Source organism: Taudactylus pleione, unplaced genomic scaffold, assembly GCF_031769625.1.
Source record: "Taudactylus pleione unplaced genomic scaffold, aTauple2 ptg000520l, whole genome shotgun sequence".
NCBI classification, from domain to species: Eukaryota; Metazoa; Chordata; class Amphibia; order Anura; family Myobatrachidae; genus Taudactylus; species Taudactylus pleione.
The window spans coordinates 5962754-5982595 of record NW_028284922.1 but is presented as its reverse complement, the minus strand read 5'-3'; the positions used below and the strand labels follow the sequence as shown (position 1 = coordinate 5982595).

The following is a 19842-nucleotide window of genomic DNA, read 5'->3' as shown; positions in this document are numbered from 1 at the left end:
TATTTATTTAAATAGCACACACATATTATGCAGTGCTTTCGAGAATATTTAGTCATTCACTTTAGCAGTCACATCACCGAGGACCATTATCATTCTATCATGTCACCAGTCACAGCACTGAGGACCATTATCATTCTATCATGTCACCAGTCACAGCACTAAGGACCATTATCATTCTATCATCATTCTATCATGTCACCAGTCACAGCACTGAGGACCATTATCATTCTATCATGTCACCAGTCACAGCACTAAGGACCATTATCATTCTATCATGTCACCCGTCACATCACTTAGGACCATTATCATTCTATCATGTCACCAGTCACAGCACTGAGGACCATTATCATTCTATCATGTCACCAGTCACAGCACTAAGGACCATTATCATTCTATCATGTCACCAGTCACAGCACTGAGGACCATTATCATTCTATCATGTCACCTGTCACATCACTGAGGACCATTATCATTTTATCATGTCACCAGTCACAGCACTAAGGACCATTATCATTCTATCATCATTCTATCATGTCACCTGTCACATCACTGAGGACCATTATCATTTTATCATGTCACCAGTCACAGCACTAAGGACCATTATCATTCTATCATCATTCTATCATGTCACCTGTCACATCACCGAGGACCATTATCATTCTATCATGTCACCAGTCACAGCACTAAGGACCATTATCATTCTATCATCATTCTATCATGTCACCTGTCACATCACTGAGGACCATTATCATTTTATCATGTCACCAGTCACAGCACTAAGGACCATTATCATTCTATCATCATTCTATCATGTCACCTGTCACATCACCGAGGACCATTATCATTCTATCATGTCACCAGTCACAGCACTGAGGACCATTATCATTCTATCATGTCACCAGTCACAGCACTAAGGACCATTATCATTCTATCATGTCACCAGTCACAGCACTAAGGACCATTATCATTCTATCATGTCACCAGTCACAGCACTGAGGACCATTATCATTCTATCATCATTCTATCATGTCACCTGTCACATCACCGAGGACCATTATCATTCTATCATGTCACCAGTCACAGCACTGAGGACCATTATCATTCTATCATGTCACCAGTCACAGCACTAAGGACCATTATCATTCTATCATGTCACTAGTCACAGCACTGAGGACCATTATCATTCTATCATCATTCTATCATGTCACCTGTCACAGCACTGAGGACCATTATCATTCTATCATCATTCTATCATGTCACCTGTCACATCACCGAGGACCATTATCATTCTATCATGTCACCAGTCACAGCACTAAGGACCATTATCATTCTATCATGTCACCAGTCACAGCACTGAGGACCATTATCATTCTATCATGTCACTAGTCACAGCACTGAGGACCATCATCATTCTATCATGTCACCAGTCACAGCACTAAGGACCATTATCATTCTATCATGTCACTAGTCACAGCACTGAGGACCATTATCATTCTATCATGTCACTAGTCACAGCACTGAGGACCATTATCATTCTATCATGTCACTAGTCACAGCACTGAGGACCATTATCATTCTATCATGTCACTAGTCACAGCACTGAGGACCATTATCATTCTATCATGTCACCAGTCACAGCACTGAGGACCATTATCATTCTATCATGTCACCAGTCACAGCACTGAGGACCATTATCATTCTATCATGTCACTAGTCACAGCACTGAGGACCATCATCATTCTATCATGTCACCTGTCACAGCACTGAGGACCATTATCATTCTATCATGTCACTAGTCACAGCACTGAGGACCATCATCATTCTATCATGTCACCTGTCACAGCACTGAGGACCATTATCATTCTATCATCATTCTATCATGTCACCTGTCACATCACCGAGGACCATTATCATTCTATCATGTCACCAGTCACAGCACTGAGGACCATTATCATTCTATCATGTCACCAGTCACAGCACTAAGGACCATTATCATTCTATCATGTCACCAGTCACAGCACTAAGGACCATTATCATTCTATCATGTCACCAGTCACAGCACTGAGGACCATTATCATTCTATCATGTCACCAGTCACAGCACTGAGGACCATTGTCATTCTATCATGTCACCAGTCACAGCACTAAGGACCATTATCATTCTATCATGTCACTAGTCACAGCACTGAGGACCATTATCATTCTATCATGTCACTAGTCACAGCACTGAGGACCATTATCATTCTATCATGTCACTAGTCACAGCACTGAGGACCATTATCATTCTATCATGTCACCTGTCACATCACTGAGGACCATTATCATTCTATCATGTCACCAGTCACAGCACTGAGGACCATTATCATTCTATCATCATTCTATCATGTCACCAGTCACAGCACTGAGGACCATTATCATTCTATCATGTCACCCGTCACATCACTTAGGACCATTATCATTCTATCATGTCACTAGTCACAGCACTGAGGACCATTATCATTCTATCATGTCACCTGTCACATCACTGAGGACCATTATCATTTTATCATGTCACCAGTCACAGCACTAAGGACCATTATCATTCTATCATCATTCTATCATGTCACCTGTCACATCACCGAGGACCATTATCATTCTATCATGTCACCAGTCACAGCACTAAGGACCATTATCATTCTATCATGTCACCAGTCACAGCACTAAGGACCATTATCATTCTATCATGTCACCAGTCACAGCACTAAGGACCATTATCATTCTATCATGTCACCAGTCACAGCACTGAGGACCAATATCATTCTATCATGTCACCAGTCACAGCACTGAGGACCATTATCATTCTATCATGTCACCTGTCACAGCACTGAGGACCATTGTCATTCTATCATGTCACCAGTCACAGCACTAAGGACCATTATCATTCTATCATGTCACTAGTCACAGCACTGAGGACCATTATCATTCTATCATGTCACTAGTCACAGCACTGAGGACCATCATCATTCTATCATGTCACCTGTCACAGCACTGAGGACCATTATCATTCTATCATCATTCTATCATGTCACCTGTCACATCACCGAGGACCATTATCATTCTATCATGTCACCAGTCACAGCACTGAGGACCATTATCATTCTATCATGTCACCAGTCACAGCACTGAGGACCATTATCATTCTATCTTGTCACCTGTCACAGCACTGAGGACCATTGTCATTCTATCATGTCACCTGTCACATCACCGAGGACCATTATCATTCTATCATGTCACCAGTCACAGCACTGAGGACCATTATCATTCTATCATGTCACCTGTCACAACACTGAGGACCATTGTCATTCTATCATGTCACCAGTCACAGCACTAAGGACCATTATCATTCTATCATGTCACTAGTCACAGCACTGAGGACCATTATCATTCTATCATGTCACTAGTCACAGCACTGAGGACCATCATCATTCTATCATGTCACCTGTCACAGCACTGAGGACCATTATCATTCTATCATCATTCTATCATGTCACCTGTCACATCACCGAGGACCATTATCATTCTATCATGTCACCAGTCACAGCACTGAGGACCATTATCATTCTATCATGTCACCAGTCACAGCACTGAGGACCATTATCATTCTATCATGTCACCAGTCACAGCACTGAGGACCATTGTCATTCTATCATGTCACCAGTCACAGCACTAAGGACCATTATCATTCTATCATGTCACTAGTCACAGCACTGAGGACCATTATCATTCTATCATGTCACTAGTCACAGCACTGAGGACCATTATCATTCTATCATGTCACTAGTCACAGCACTGAGGACCATTATCATTCTATCATGTCACCTGTCACATCACTGAGGACCATTATCATTCTATCATGTCACCAGTCACAGCACTGAGGACCATTATCATTCTATCATCATTCTATCATGTCACCAGTCACAGCACTGAGGACCATTATCATTCTATCATGTCACCCGTCACATCACTTAGGACCATTATCATTCTATCATGTCACTAGTCACAGCACTGAGGACCATTATCATTCTATCATGTCACCTGTCACATCACTGAGGACCATTATCATTTTATCATGTCACCAGTCACAGCACTAAGGACCATTATCATTCTATCATCATTCTATCATGTCACCTGTCACATCACCGAGGACCATTATCATTCTATCATGTCACCAGTCACAGCACTAAGGACCATTATCATTCTATCATGTCACCAGTCACAGCACTGAGGACCATTATCATTCTATCATGTCACCAGTCACAGCACTGAGGACCATTATCATTCTATCATGTCACCTGTCACAGCACTGAGGACCATTGTCATTCTATCATGTCACCAGTCACAGCACTAAGGACCATTATCATTCTATCATGTCACTAGTCACAGCACTGAGGACCATTATCATTCTATCATGTCACTAGTCACAGCACTGAGGACCATCATCATTCTATCATGTCACCTGTCACAGCACTGAGGACCATTATCATTCTATCATCATTCTATCATGTCACCTGTCACATCACCGAGGACCATTATCATTCTATCATGTCACCAGTCACAGCACTGAGGACCATTATCATTCTATCATGTCACCAGTCACAGCACTGAGGACCATTATCATTCTATCATGTCACCTGTCACAGCACTGAGGACCATTGTCATTCTATCATGTCACCTGTCACATCACCGAGGACCATTATCATTCTATCATGTCACCAGTCACAGCACTGAGGACCATTATCATTCTATCATGTCACCTGTCACAGCACTGAGGACCATTGTCATTCTATCATGTCACCAGTCACAGCACTAAGGACCATTATCATTCTATCATGTCACTAGTCACAGCACTGAGGACCATTATCATTCTATCATGTCACTAGTCACAGCACTGAGGACCATCATCATTCTATCATGTCACCTGTCACAGCACTGAGGACCATTATCATTCTATCATCATTCTATCATGTCACCTGTCACATCACCGAGGACCATTATCATTCTATCATGTCACCAGTCACAGCACTGAGGACCATTATCATTCTATCATGTCACCAGTCACAGCACTGAGGACCATTATCATTCTATCATGTCACCAGTCACAGCACTGAGGACCATTGTCATTCTATCATGTCACCAGTCACAGCACTAAGGACCATTATCATTCTATCATGTCACTAGTCACAGCACTGAGGACCATTATCATTCTATCATGTCACTAGTCACAGCACTGAGGACCATTGTCATTCTATCATGTCACCAGTCACAGCACTAAGGACCATTATCATTCTATCATGTCACTAGTCACAGCACTGAGGACCATTATCATTCTATCATGTCACTAGTCACAGCACTGAGGACCATCATCATTCTATCATGTCACCTGTCACAGCACTGAGGACCATTATCATTCTATCATCATTCTATCATGTCACCTGTCACATCACCGAGGACCATTATCATTCTATCATGTCACCAGTCACAGCACTGAGGACCATTATCATTCTATCATGTCACCAGTCACAGCACTGAGGACCATTATCATTCTATCTTGTCACCTGTCACAGCACTGAGGACCATTGTCATTCTATCATGTCACCTGTCACATCACCGAGGACCATTATCATTCTATCATGTCACCAGTCACAGCACTGAGGACCATTATCATTCTATCATGTCACCTGTCACAACACTGAGGACCATTGTCATTCTATCATGTCACCAGTCACAGCACTAAGGACCATTATCATTCTATCATGTCACTAGTCACAGCACTGAGGACCATTATCATTCTATCATGTCACTAGTCACAGCACTGAGGACCATCATCATTCTATCATGTCACCTGTCACAGCACTGAGGACCATTATCATTCTATCATCATTCTATCATGTCACCTGTCACATCACCGAGGACCATTATCATTCTATCATGTCACCAGTCACAGCACTGAGGACCATTATCATTCTATCATGTCACCAGTCACAGCACTGAGGACCATTATCATTCTATCATGTCACCAGTCACAGCACTGAGGACCATTGTCATTCTATCATGTCACCAGTCACAGCACTAAGGACCATTATCATTCTATCATGTCACTAGTCACAGCACTGAGGACCATTATCATTCTATCATGTCACTAGTCACAGCACTGAGGACCATTATCATTCTATCATGTCACTAGTCACAGCACTGAGGACCATTATCATTCTATCATGTCACCTGTCACATCACTGAGGACCATTATCATTCTATCATGTCACCAGTCACAGCACTGAGGACCATTATCATTCTATCATCATTCTATCATGTCACCAGTCACAGCACTGAGGACCATTATCATTCTATCATGTCACCCGTCACATCACTTAGGACCATTATCATTCTATCATGTCACTAGTCACAGCACTGAGGACCATTATCATTCTATCATGTCACCTGTCACATCACTGAGGACCATTATCATTTTATCATGTCACCAGTCACAGCACTAAGGACCATTATCATTCTATCATCATTCTATCATGTCACCTGTCACATCACCGAGGACCATTATCATTCTATCATGTCACCAGTCACAGCACTAAGGACCATTATCATTCTATCATGTCACCAGTCACAGCACTGAGGACCATTATCATTCTATCATGTCACCAGTCACAGCACTGAGGACCATTATCATTCTATCATGTCACCTGTCACAGCACTGAGGACCATTGTCATTCTATCATGTCACCAGTCACAGCACTAAGGACCATTATCATTCTATCATGTCACTAGTCACAGCACTGAGGACCATTATCATTCTATCATGTCACTAGTCACAGCACTGAGGACCATCATCATTCTATCATGTCACCTGTCACAGCACTGAGGACCATTATCATTCTATCATCATTCTATCATGTCACCTGTCACATCACCGAGGACCATTATCATTCTATCATGTCACCAGTCACAGCACTGAGGACCATTATCATTCTATCATGTCACCAGTCACAGCACTGAGGACCATTATCATTCTATCATGTCACCTGTCACAGCACTGAGGACCATTGTCATTCTATCATGTCACCTGTCACATCACCGAGGACCATTATCATTCTATCATGTCACCAGTCACAGCACTGAGGACCATTATCATTCTATCATGTCACCTGTCACAGCACTGAGGACCATTGTCATTCTATCATGTCACCAGTCACAGCACTAAGGACCATTATCATTCTATCATGTCACTAGTCACAGCACTGAGGACCATTATCATTCTATCATGTCACTAGTCACAGCACTGAGGACCATCATCATTCTATCATGTCACCTGTCACAGCACTGAGGACCATTATCATTCTATCATCATTCTATCATGTCACCTGTCACATCACCGAGGACCATTATCATTCTATCATGTCACCAGTCACAGCACTGAGGACCATTATCATTCTATCATGTCACCAGTCACAGCACTGAGGACCATTATCATTCTATCATGTCACCAGTCACAGCACTGAGGACCATTGTCATTCTATCATGTCACCAGTCACAGCACTAAGGACCATTATCATTCTATCATGTCACTAGTCACAGCACTGAGGACCATTATCATTCTATCATGTCACTAGTCACAGCACTGAGGACCATTATCATTCTATCATGTCACTAGTCACAGCACTGAGGACCATTATCATTCTATCATGTCACCTGTCACATCACTGAGGACCATTATCATTCTATCATGTCACCAGTCACAGCACTGAGGACCATTATCATTCTATCATCATTTTATCATGTCACCAGTCACAGCACTGAGGACCATTATCATTCTATCATGTCACCCGTCACATCACTTAGGACCATTATCATTCTGTCATGTCACTAGTCACAGCACTGAGGACCATTATCATTCTATCATGTCACCTGTCACATCACTGAGGACCATTATCATTTTATCATGTCACCAGTCACAGCACTAAGGACCATTATCATTCTATCATCATTCTATCATGTCACCTGTCACATCACCAAGGACCATTATCATTCTATCATGTCACCAGTCACAGCACTAAGGACCATTATCATTCTATCATGTCACCAGTCACAGCACTAAGGACCATTATCATTCTATCATGTCACCAGTCACAGCACTAAGGACCATTATCATTCTATCATGTCACCAGTCACAGCACTGAGGACCATTATCATTCTATCATGTCACCAGTCACAGCACTGAGGACCATTATCATTCTATCATGTCACCTGTCACAGCACTGAAGACCATTGTCATTTTATCATGTCACCAGTCACAGCACTAAGGACCATTATCATTCTATCATGTCACTAGTCACAGCACTGAGGACCATTATCATTCTATCATGTCACTAGTCACAGCACTGAGGACCATCATCATTCTATCATGTCACTAGTCACAGCACTGAGGACCATTATCATTCTATCATGTCACCTGTCACATCACTGAGGACCATTATCATTCTATCATGTCACCAGTCACAGCACTGAGGACCATTATCATTCTATCATCATTCTATCATGTCACCAGTCACAGCACTGAGGACCATTATCATTCTATCATGTCACCCGTCACATCACTTAGGACCATTATCATTCTATCATGTCACTAGTCACAGCACTGAGGACCATTATCATTCTATCATGTCACCTGTCACATCACTGAGGACCATTATCATTTTATCATGTCACCAGTCACAGCACTAAGGACCATTATCATTCTATCATCATTCTATCATGTCACCTGTCACATCACCGAGGACCATTATCATTCTATCATGTCACCAGTCACAGCACTAAGGACCATTATCATTCTATCATGTCACCAGTCACAGCACTGAGGACCATTATCATTCTATCATGTCACCAGTCACAGCACTGAGGACCATTATCATTCTATCATGTCACCTGTCACAGCACTGAGGACCATTGTCATTCTATCATGTCACCAGTCACAGCACTAAGGACCATTATCATTCTATCATGTCACTAGTCACAGCACTGAGGACCATTATCATTCTATGATGTCACTAGTCACAGCACTGAGGACCATCATCATTCTATCATGTCACCTGTCACAGCACTGAGGACCATTATCATTCTATCATCATTCTATCATGTCACCTGTCACATCACCGAGGACCATTATCATTCTATCATGTCACCAGTCACAGCACTGAGGACCATTATCATTCTATCATGTCACCAGTCACAGCACTGAGGACCATTATCATTCTATCATGTCACCTGTCACAGCACTGAGGACCATTGTCATTCTATCATGTCACCTGTCACATCACCGAGGACCATTATCATTCTATCATGTCACCAGTCACAGCACTGAGGACCATTATCATTCTATCATGTCACCTGTCACAGCACTGAGGACCATTGTCATTCTATCATGTCACCAGTCACAGCACTAAGGACCATTATCATTCTATCATGTCACTAGTCACAGCACTGAGGACCATTATCATTCTATCATGTCACTAGTCACAGCACTGAGGACCATCATCATTCTATCATGTCACCTGTCACAGCACTGAGGACCATTATCATTCTATCATCATTCTATCATGTCACCTGTCACATCACCGAGGACCATTATCATTCTATCATGTCACCAGTCACAGCACTGAGGACCATTATCATTCTATCATGTCACCAGTCACAGCACTGAGGACCATTATCATTCTATCATGTCACCAGTCACAGCACTGAGGACCATTGTCATTCTATCATGTCACCAGTCACAGCACTAAGGACCATTATCATTCTATCATGTCACTAGTCACAGCACTGAGGACCATTATCATTCTATCATGTCACTAGTCACAGCACTGAGGACCATTATCATTCTATCATGTCACTAGTCACAGCACTGAGGACCATTATCATTCTATCATGTCACCTGTCACATCACTGAGGACCATTATCATTCTATCATGTCACCAGTCACAGCACTGAGGACCATTATCATTCTATCATCATTTTATCATGTCACCAGTCACAGCACTGAGGACCATTATCATTCTATCATGTCACCCGTCACATCACTTAGGACCATTATCATTCTGTCATGTCACTAGTCACAGCACTGAGGACCATTATCATTCTATCATGTCACCTGTCACATCACTGAGGACCATTATCATTTTATCATGTCACCAGTCACAGCACTAAGGACCATTATCATTCTATCATCATTCTATCATGTCACCTGTCACATCACCAAGGACCATTATCATTCTATCATGTCACCAGTCACAGCACTAAGGACCATTATCATTCTATCATGTCACCAGTCACAGCACTAAGGACCATTATCATTCTATCATGTCACCAGTCACAGCACTAAGGACCATTATCATTCTATCATGTCACCAGTCACAGCACTGAGGACCATTATCATTCTATCATGTCACCAGTCACAGCACTGAGGACCATTATCATTCTATCATGTCACCTGTCACAGCACTGAAGACCATTGTCATTTTATCATGTCACCAGTCACAGCACTAAGGACCATTATCATTCTATCATGTCACTAGTCACAGCACTGAGGACCATTATCATTCTATCATGTCACTAGTCACAGCACTGAGGACCATCATCATTCTATCATGTCACTAGTCACAGCACTGAGGACCATTATCATTCTATCATGTCACCTGTCACATCACTGAGGACCATTATCATTCTATCATGTCACCAGTCACAGCACTGAGGACCATTATCATTCTATCATCATTCTATCATGTCACCAGTCACAGCACTGAGGACCATTATCATTCTATCATGTCACCCGTCACATCACTTAGGACCATTATCATTCTATCATGTCACTAGTCACAGCACTGAGGACCATTATCATTCTATCATGTCACCTGTCACATCACTGAGGACCATTATCATTTTATCATGTCACCAGTCACAGCACTAAGGACCATTATCATTCTATCATCATTCTATCATGTCACCTGTCACATCACCGAGGACCATTATCATTCTATCATGTCACCAGTCACAGCACTAAGGACCATTATCATTCTATCATGTCACCAGTCACAGCACTGAGGACCATTATCATTCTATCATGTCACCAGTCACAGCACTGAGGACCATTATCATTCTATCATGTCACCTGTCACAGCACTGAGGACCATTGTCATTCTATCATGTCACCAGTCACAGCACTAAGGACCATTATCATTCTATCATGTCACTAGTCACAGCACTGAGGACCATTATCATTCTATGATGTCACTAGTCACAGCACTGAGGACCATCATCATTCTATCATGTCACCTGTCACAGCACTGAGGACCATTATCATTCTATCATCATTCTATCATGTCACCTGTCACATCACCGAGGACCATTATCATTCTATCATGTCACCAGTCACAGCACTGAGGACCATTATCATTCTATCATGTCACCAGTCACAGCACTGAGGACCATTATCATTCTATCATGTCACCTGTCACAGCACTGAGGACCATTGTCATTCTATCATGTCACCTGTCACATCACCGAGGACCATTATCATTCTATCATGTCACCAGTCACAGCACTGAGGACCATTATCATTCTATCATGTCACCTGTCACAGCACTGAGGACCATTGTCATTCTATCATGTCACCAGTCACAGCACTAAGGACCATTATCATTCTATCATGTCACTAGTCACAGCACTGAGGACCATTATCATTCTATCATGTCACTAGTCACAGCACTGAGGACCATCATCATTCTATCATGTCACCTGTCACAGCACTGAGGACCATTATCATTCTATCATCATTCTATCATGTCACCTGTCACATCACCGAGGACCATTATCATTCTATCATGTCACCAGTCACAGCACTGAGGACCATTATCATTCTATCATGTCACCAGTCACAGCACTGAGGACCATTATCATTCTATCATGTCACCAGTCACAGCACTGAGGACCATTGTCATTCTATCATGTCACCAGTCACAGCACTAAGGACCATTATCATTCTATCATGTCACTAGTCACAGCACTGAGGACCATTATCATTCTATCATGTCACTAGTCACAGCACTGAGGACCATTATCATTCTATCATGTCACTAGTCACAGCACTGAGGACCATTATCATTCTATCATGTCACCTGTCACATCACTGAGGACCATTATCATTCTATCATGTCACCAGTCACAGCACTGAGGACCATTATCATTCTATCATCATTCTATCATGTCACCAGTCACAGCACTGAGGACCATTATCATTCTATCATGTCACCCGTCACATCACTTAGGACCATTATCATTCTATCATGTCACTAGTCACAGCACTGAGGACCATTATCATTCTATCATGTCACCTGTCACATCACTGAGGACCATTATCATTTTATCATGTCACCAGTCACAGCACTAAGGACCATTATCATTCTATCATCATTCTATCATGTCACCTGTCACATCACCAAGGACCATTATCATTCTATCATGTCACCAGTCACAGCACTAAGGACCATTATCATTCTATCATGTCACCAGTCACAGCACTAAGGACCATTATCATTCTATCATGTCACCAGTCACAGCACTAAGGACCATTATCATTCTATCATGTCACCAGTCACAGCACTGAGGACCATTATCATTCTATCATGTCACCAGTCACAGCACTGAGGACCATTATCATTCTATCATGTCACCTGTCACAGCACTGAAGACCATTGTCATTTTATCATGTCACCAGTCACAGCACTAAGGACCATTATCATTCTATCATGTCACTAGTCACAGCACTGAGGACCATTATCATTCTATCATGTCACTAGTCACAGCACTGAGGACCATCATCATTCTATCATGTCACCTGTCACAGCACTGAGGACCATTATCATTCTATCATCATTCTATCATGTCACCTGTCACATCACCGAGGACCATTATCATTCTATCATGTCACCAGTCACAGCACTGAGGACCATTATCATTCTATCATGTCACCAGTCACAGCACTGAGGACCATTATCATTCTATCATGTCACCTGTCACAGCACTGAGGACCATTGTCATTCTATCATGTCACCTGTCACATCACCGAGGACCATTATCATTCTATCATGTCACCAGTCACAGCACTGAGGACCATTATCATTCTATCATGTCACCTGTCACAGCACTGAGGACCATTGTCATTCTATCATGTCACCAGTCACAGCACTAAGGACCATTATCATTCTATCATGTCACTAGTCACAGCACTGAGGACCATTATCATTCTATCATGTCACTAGTCACAGCACTGAGGACCATCATCATTCTATCATGTCACCTGTCACAGCACTGAGGACCATTATCATTCTATCATCATTCTATCATGTCACCTGTCACATCACCGAGGACCATTATCATTCTATCATGTCACCAGTCACAGCACTGAGGACCATTATCATTCTATCATGTCACCAGTCACAGCACTGAGGACCATTATCATTCTATCATGTCACCAGTCACAGCACTGAGGACCATTGTCATTCTATCATGTCACCAGTCACAGCACTAAGGACCATTATCATTCTATCATGTCACTAGTCACAGCACTGAGGACCATTATCATTCTATCATGTCACTAGTCACAGCACTGAGGACCATTATCATTCTATCATGTCACTAGTCACAGCACTGAGGACCATTATCATTCTATCATGTCACCTGTCACATCACTGAGGACCATTATCATTCTATCATGTCACCAGTCACAGCACTGAGGACCATTATCATTCTATCATCATTCTATCATGTCACCAGTCACAGCACTGAGGACCATTATCATTCTATCATGTCACCCGTCACATCACTTAGGACCATTATCATTCTATCATGTCACTAGTCACAGCACTGAGGACCATTATCATTCTATCATGTCACCTGTCACATCACTGAGGACCATTATCATTTTATCATGTCACCAGTCACAGCACTAAGGACCATTATCATTCTATCATGTCACCTGTCACATCACCGAGGACCATTATCATTCTATCATGTCACCAGTCACAGCACTAAGGACCATTATCATTCTATCATGTCACCAGTCACAGCACTAAGGACCATTATCATTCTATCATGTCACCAGTCACAGCACTAAGGACCATTATCATTCTATCATGTCACCAGTCACAGCACTGAGGACCATTATCATTCTATCATGTCACCAGTCACAGCACTGAGGACCATTATCATTCTATCATGTCACCTGTCACAGCACTGAGGACCATTGTCATTCTATCATGTCACCAGTCACAGCACTAAGGACCATTATCATTCTATCATATCACTAGTCACAGCACTGAGGACCATTATCATTCTATCATGTCACTAGTCACAGCACTGAGGACAATCATCATTCTATCATGTCACCTGTCACAGCACTGAGGACCATTATCATTCTATCATCATTCTATCATGTCACCTGTCACATCACCGAGGACCATTATCATTCTATCATGTCACCAGTCACAGCACTGAGGACCATTATCATTCTATCATGTCACCAGTCACAGCACTGAGGACCATTATCATTCTATCATGTCACCAGTCACAGCACTGAGGACCATTGTCATTCTATCATGTCACCAGTCACAGCACTAAGGACCATTATCATTCTATCATGTCACTAGTCACAGCACTGAGGACCATTATCATTCTATCATGTCACTAGTCACAGCACTGAGGACCATTATCATTCTATCATGTCACTAGTCACAGCACTGAGGACCATTATCATTCTATCATGTCACCTGTCACATCACTGAGGACCATTATCATTCTATCATGTCACCAGTCACAGCACTGAGGACCATTATCATTCTATCATCATTCTATCATGTCACCAGTCACAGCACTGAGGACCATTATCATTCTATCATGTCACCCGTCACATCACTTAGGACCATTATCATTCTATCATGTCACTAGTCACAGCACTGAGGACCATTATCATTCTATCATGTCACCTGTCACATCACTGAGGACCATTATCATTTTATCATGTCACCAGTCACAGCACTAAGGACCATTATCATTCTATCATGTCACCTGTCACATCACCGAGGACCATTATCATTCTATCATGTCACCAGTCACAGCACTAAGGACCATTATCATTCTATCATGTCACCAGTCACAGCACTAAGGACCATTATCATTCTATCATGTCACCAGTCACAGCACTAAGGACCATTATCATTCTATCATGTCACCAGTCACAGCACTGAGGACCATTATCATTCTATCATGTCACCAGTCACAGCACTGAGGACCATTATCATTCTATCATGTCACCTGTCACAGCACTGAGGACCATTGTCATTCTATCATGTCACCAGTCACAGCACTAAGGACCATTATCATTCTATCATATCACTAGTCACAGCACTGAGGACCATTATCATTCTATCATGTCACTAGTCACAACACTGAGGACCATCATCATTCTTTCATGTCACCTGTCACAGCACTGAGGACCATTATCATTCTATCATCATTCTATCATGTCACCTGTCACATCACCGAGGACCATTATCATTCTATCATGTCACCAGTCACAGCACCGAGGACCATTATAATTCTATCATGTCACCAGTCACAGCACTGAGGACCATTATCATTCTATCATGTCACCTGTCACAGCACTGAGGACCATTGTCATTCTATCATGTCACCAGTCACAGCACTAAGGACCATTATCATTCTATCATGTCACTAGTCACAGCACTGAGGACCATTATCATTCTATCATGTCACTAGTCACAGCACTGAGGACCATTATCATTCTATCATGTCACTAGTCACAGCACTGAGGACCATTATCATTCTATCATGTCACCTGTCACAGCACTGAGGACCATTATCATTCTATCATCATTCTATCATGTCACCAGTCACAGCACTGAGGACCATTATCATTCTATCATGTCACCCGTCACATCACTTAGGACCATTATCATTCTATCATGTCACTAGTCACAGCACTGAGGACCATTATCATTCTATCATGTCACCTGTCACATCACTGAGGACCATTATCATTTTATCATGTCACCAGTCACAGCACTAAGGACCATTATCATTCTATCATCATTCTATCATGTCACCTGTCACATCACCGAGGACCATTATCATTCTATCATGTCACCAGTCACAGCACTAAGGACCATTATCATTCTATCATGTCACCAGTCACAGCACTAAGGACCATTATCATTCTATCATGTCACCAGTCACAGCACTAAGGACCATTATCATTCTATCATGTCACCTGTCACATCACTGAGGACCATTATCATTCTATCATGTCACCAGTCACAGCACTAAGGACCATTATCATTCTATCATCATTCTATCATGTCACCAGTCACATCACCGAGGACCATTATCATCCTATCATGTCACCAGTCACATCACCGAGGACCATTATCATTCTATCGTGTCACCAGTCAAATCACTGAGTACCATTATCATTCTATCATGTCACCAGTCACAGCACTAAGGACCATTATCATTCTATCATGTCACCAGTCACAGCACTGAGGACCATTATCATTCTATCATGTCACCAGTCACATTACTGAGGACCATTATCATTCTATCATGTCACCAGTCACATCACCGAGGACCATTATCATTCTATCATGTCACCAGTCACATCACTGAGGACCATTATCATTCTATCATGTCACCAGTCACAGCACTGAGGACCATTATCATCCTATCATGTCACCAGTCACATCACCGAGGACCATTATCATTCTATCGTGTCACCAGTCAAATCACTAAGGACCATTATCATTCTATCATGTCACCTGTCACAGCACTGAGGACCATTGTCATTCTATCATGTCACCAGTCACAGCACTAAGGACCATTATCATTCTATCATGTCACTAGTCACAGCACTGAGGACCATTATCATTCTATCATGTCACCTGTCACAGCACTGAGGACCATTGTCATTCTATCATGTCACCTGTCACAGCACTGAGGACCATTATCATTCTATCATCATTCTATCATGTCACCTGTCACATCACCGAGGACCATTATCATTCTATCATGTCACCAGTCACAGCACTGAGGACCATTATCATTCTATCATGTCACCAGTCACAGCACTGAGGACCATTATCATTCTATCATGTCACCAGTCACAGCACTAAGGACCATTATCATTCTATCATGTCACCAGTCACAGCACTAAGGACCATTATCATTCTATCATGTCACCAGTCACAGCACTGAGGACCATTATCATTCTATCATGTCACCAGTCACAGCACTAAGGACCATTATCATTCTATCATGTCACCAGTCACAGCACTAAGGACCATTATCATTCTATCATGTCACCAGTCACAGCACTAAGGACCATTATCATTCTATCATGTCACCAGTCACAGCACTGAGGACCATTATCAATCTATCATGTCACCAGTCACAGCACTGAGGACCATTATCATTCTATCATGTCACCAGTCACAGCACTAAGGACCATTATCATTCTATCATGTCACCAGTCACAGCACTAAGGACCATTATCATTCTATCATGTCACCAGTCACAGCACTGAGGACCATTATCATTCTATCATGTCACCAGTCACAGCACTAAGGACCATTATCATTCTATCATGTCACCAGTCACAGCACTAAGGACCATTATCATTCTATCATGTCACCAGTCACAGCACTAAGGACCATTATCATTCTATCATGTCACCAGTCACAGCACTGAGGACCATTATCAATCTATCATGTCACCAGTCACAGCACTAAGGACCATTATCATTCTATCATGTCACTTGTCACAGCACTGAGGACCATTATCATTCTATCATGTCACTAGTCACAGCACTGAGGACCATCATCATTCTATCATGTCACCTGTCACAGCACTGAGGACCATTATCATTCTATCATCATTCTATCATGTCACCTGTCACATCACCGAGGACCATTATCATTCTATCATGTCACCAGTCACAGCACTGAGGACCATTATCATTCTATCATGTCACCAGTCACAGCACTGAGGACCATTATCATTCTATCATGTCACCTGTCACAGCACTGAGGACCATTGTCATTCTATCATGTCACCTGTCACAGCACTAAGGACCATTATCATTCTATCATGTCACTAGTCACAGCACTGAGGACCATTATCATTCTATCATGTCACTAGTCACAGCACTGAGGACCATTATCATTCTATCATGTCACTAGTCACAGCACTGAGGACCATTATCATTCTATCATGTCACCTGTCACATCACTGAGGACCATTATCATTCTATCATGTCACCAGTCACAGCACTGAGGACCATTATCATTCTATCATCATTCTATCATGTCACCAGTCACAGCACTGAGGACCATTATCATTCTATCATGTCACCCGTCACATCACTTAGGACCATTATCATTCTATCATGTCACTAGTCACAGCACTGAGGACCATTATCATTCTATCATGTCACCTGTCACATCACTGAGGACCATTATCATTTTATCATGTCACCAGTCACAGCACTAAGGACCATTATCATTCTATCATCATTCTATCATGTCACCTGTCACATCACCGAGGACCATTATCATTCTATCATGTCACCAGTCACAGCACTAAGGACCATTATCATTCTATCATGTCACCAGTCACAGCACTAAGGACCATTATCATTCTATCATGTCACCAGTCACAGCACTAAGGACCATTATCATTCTATCATGTCACCTGTCACATCACTGAGGACCATTATCATTCTATCATGTCACCAGTCACAGCACTAAGGACCATTATCATTCTATCATCATTCTATCATGTCACCAGTCACAGCACTGAGGACCATTATCATTCTATCATGTCACCCGTCACATCACTTAGGACCATTATCATTCTATCATGTCACTAGTCACAGCACTGAGGACCATTATCATTCTATCATGTCACCTGTCACATCACTGAGGACCATTATCATTTTATCATGTCACCAGTCACAGCACTAAGGACCATTATCATTCTATCATCATTCTATCATGTCACCTGTCACATCACCGAGGACCATTATCATTCTATCATGTCACCAGTCACAGCACTAAGGACCATTATCATTCTATCATGTCACCAGTCACAGCACTAAGGACCATTATCATTCTATCATGTCACCAGTCACAGCACTAAGGACCATTATCATTCTATCATGTCACCTGTCACATCACTGAGGACCATTATCATTCTATCATGTCACCAGTCACAGCACTAAGGACCATTATCATTCTATCATGTCACCAGTCACAGCACTAAGGACCATTATCATTCTATCATGTCACCAGTCACAGCACTGAGGACCATTATCAATCTATCATGTCACCTGTCACATCACTGAGGACCATTATCATTCTATCATGTCACCAGTCACAGCACTAAGGACCATTATCATCCTATCATGTCACCAGTCACATCACCGAGGACCATTATCATTCTATCGTGTCACCAGTCAAATCACTGAGTACCATTATCATTCTATCATGTCACCAGTCACAGAACTAAGGACCATTATCATTCTATCATGTCACCAGTCACAGCACTGAGGACCATTATCATTCTATCATGTCACCAGTCACATCACCGAGGACCATTATCATTCTATCATGTCACCAGTCACATCACTGAGGACCATTATCATTCTATCATGTCACCAGTCACAGCACTGAGG

General features: G+C 42.3%; 1 protein-coding gene across 3 annotated transcripts in view; it reads left to right on the top strand.

The window, feature by feature from the left end:
• Positions 1-19842, top strand: part of SLIT2 (slit guidance ligand 2) — a 336221-nt gene that overhangs the window by 281781 nt on the left and 34598 nt on the right. The window lies entirely within an intron of this gene.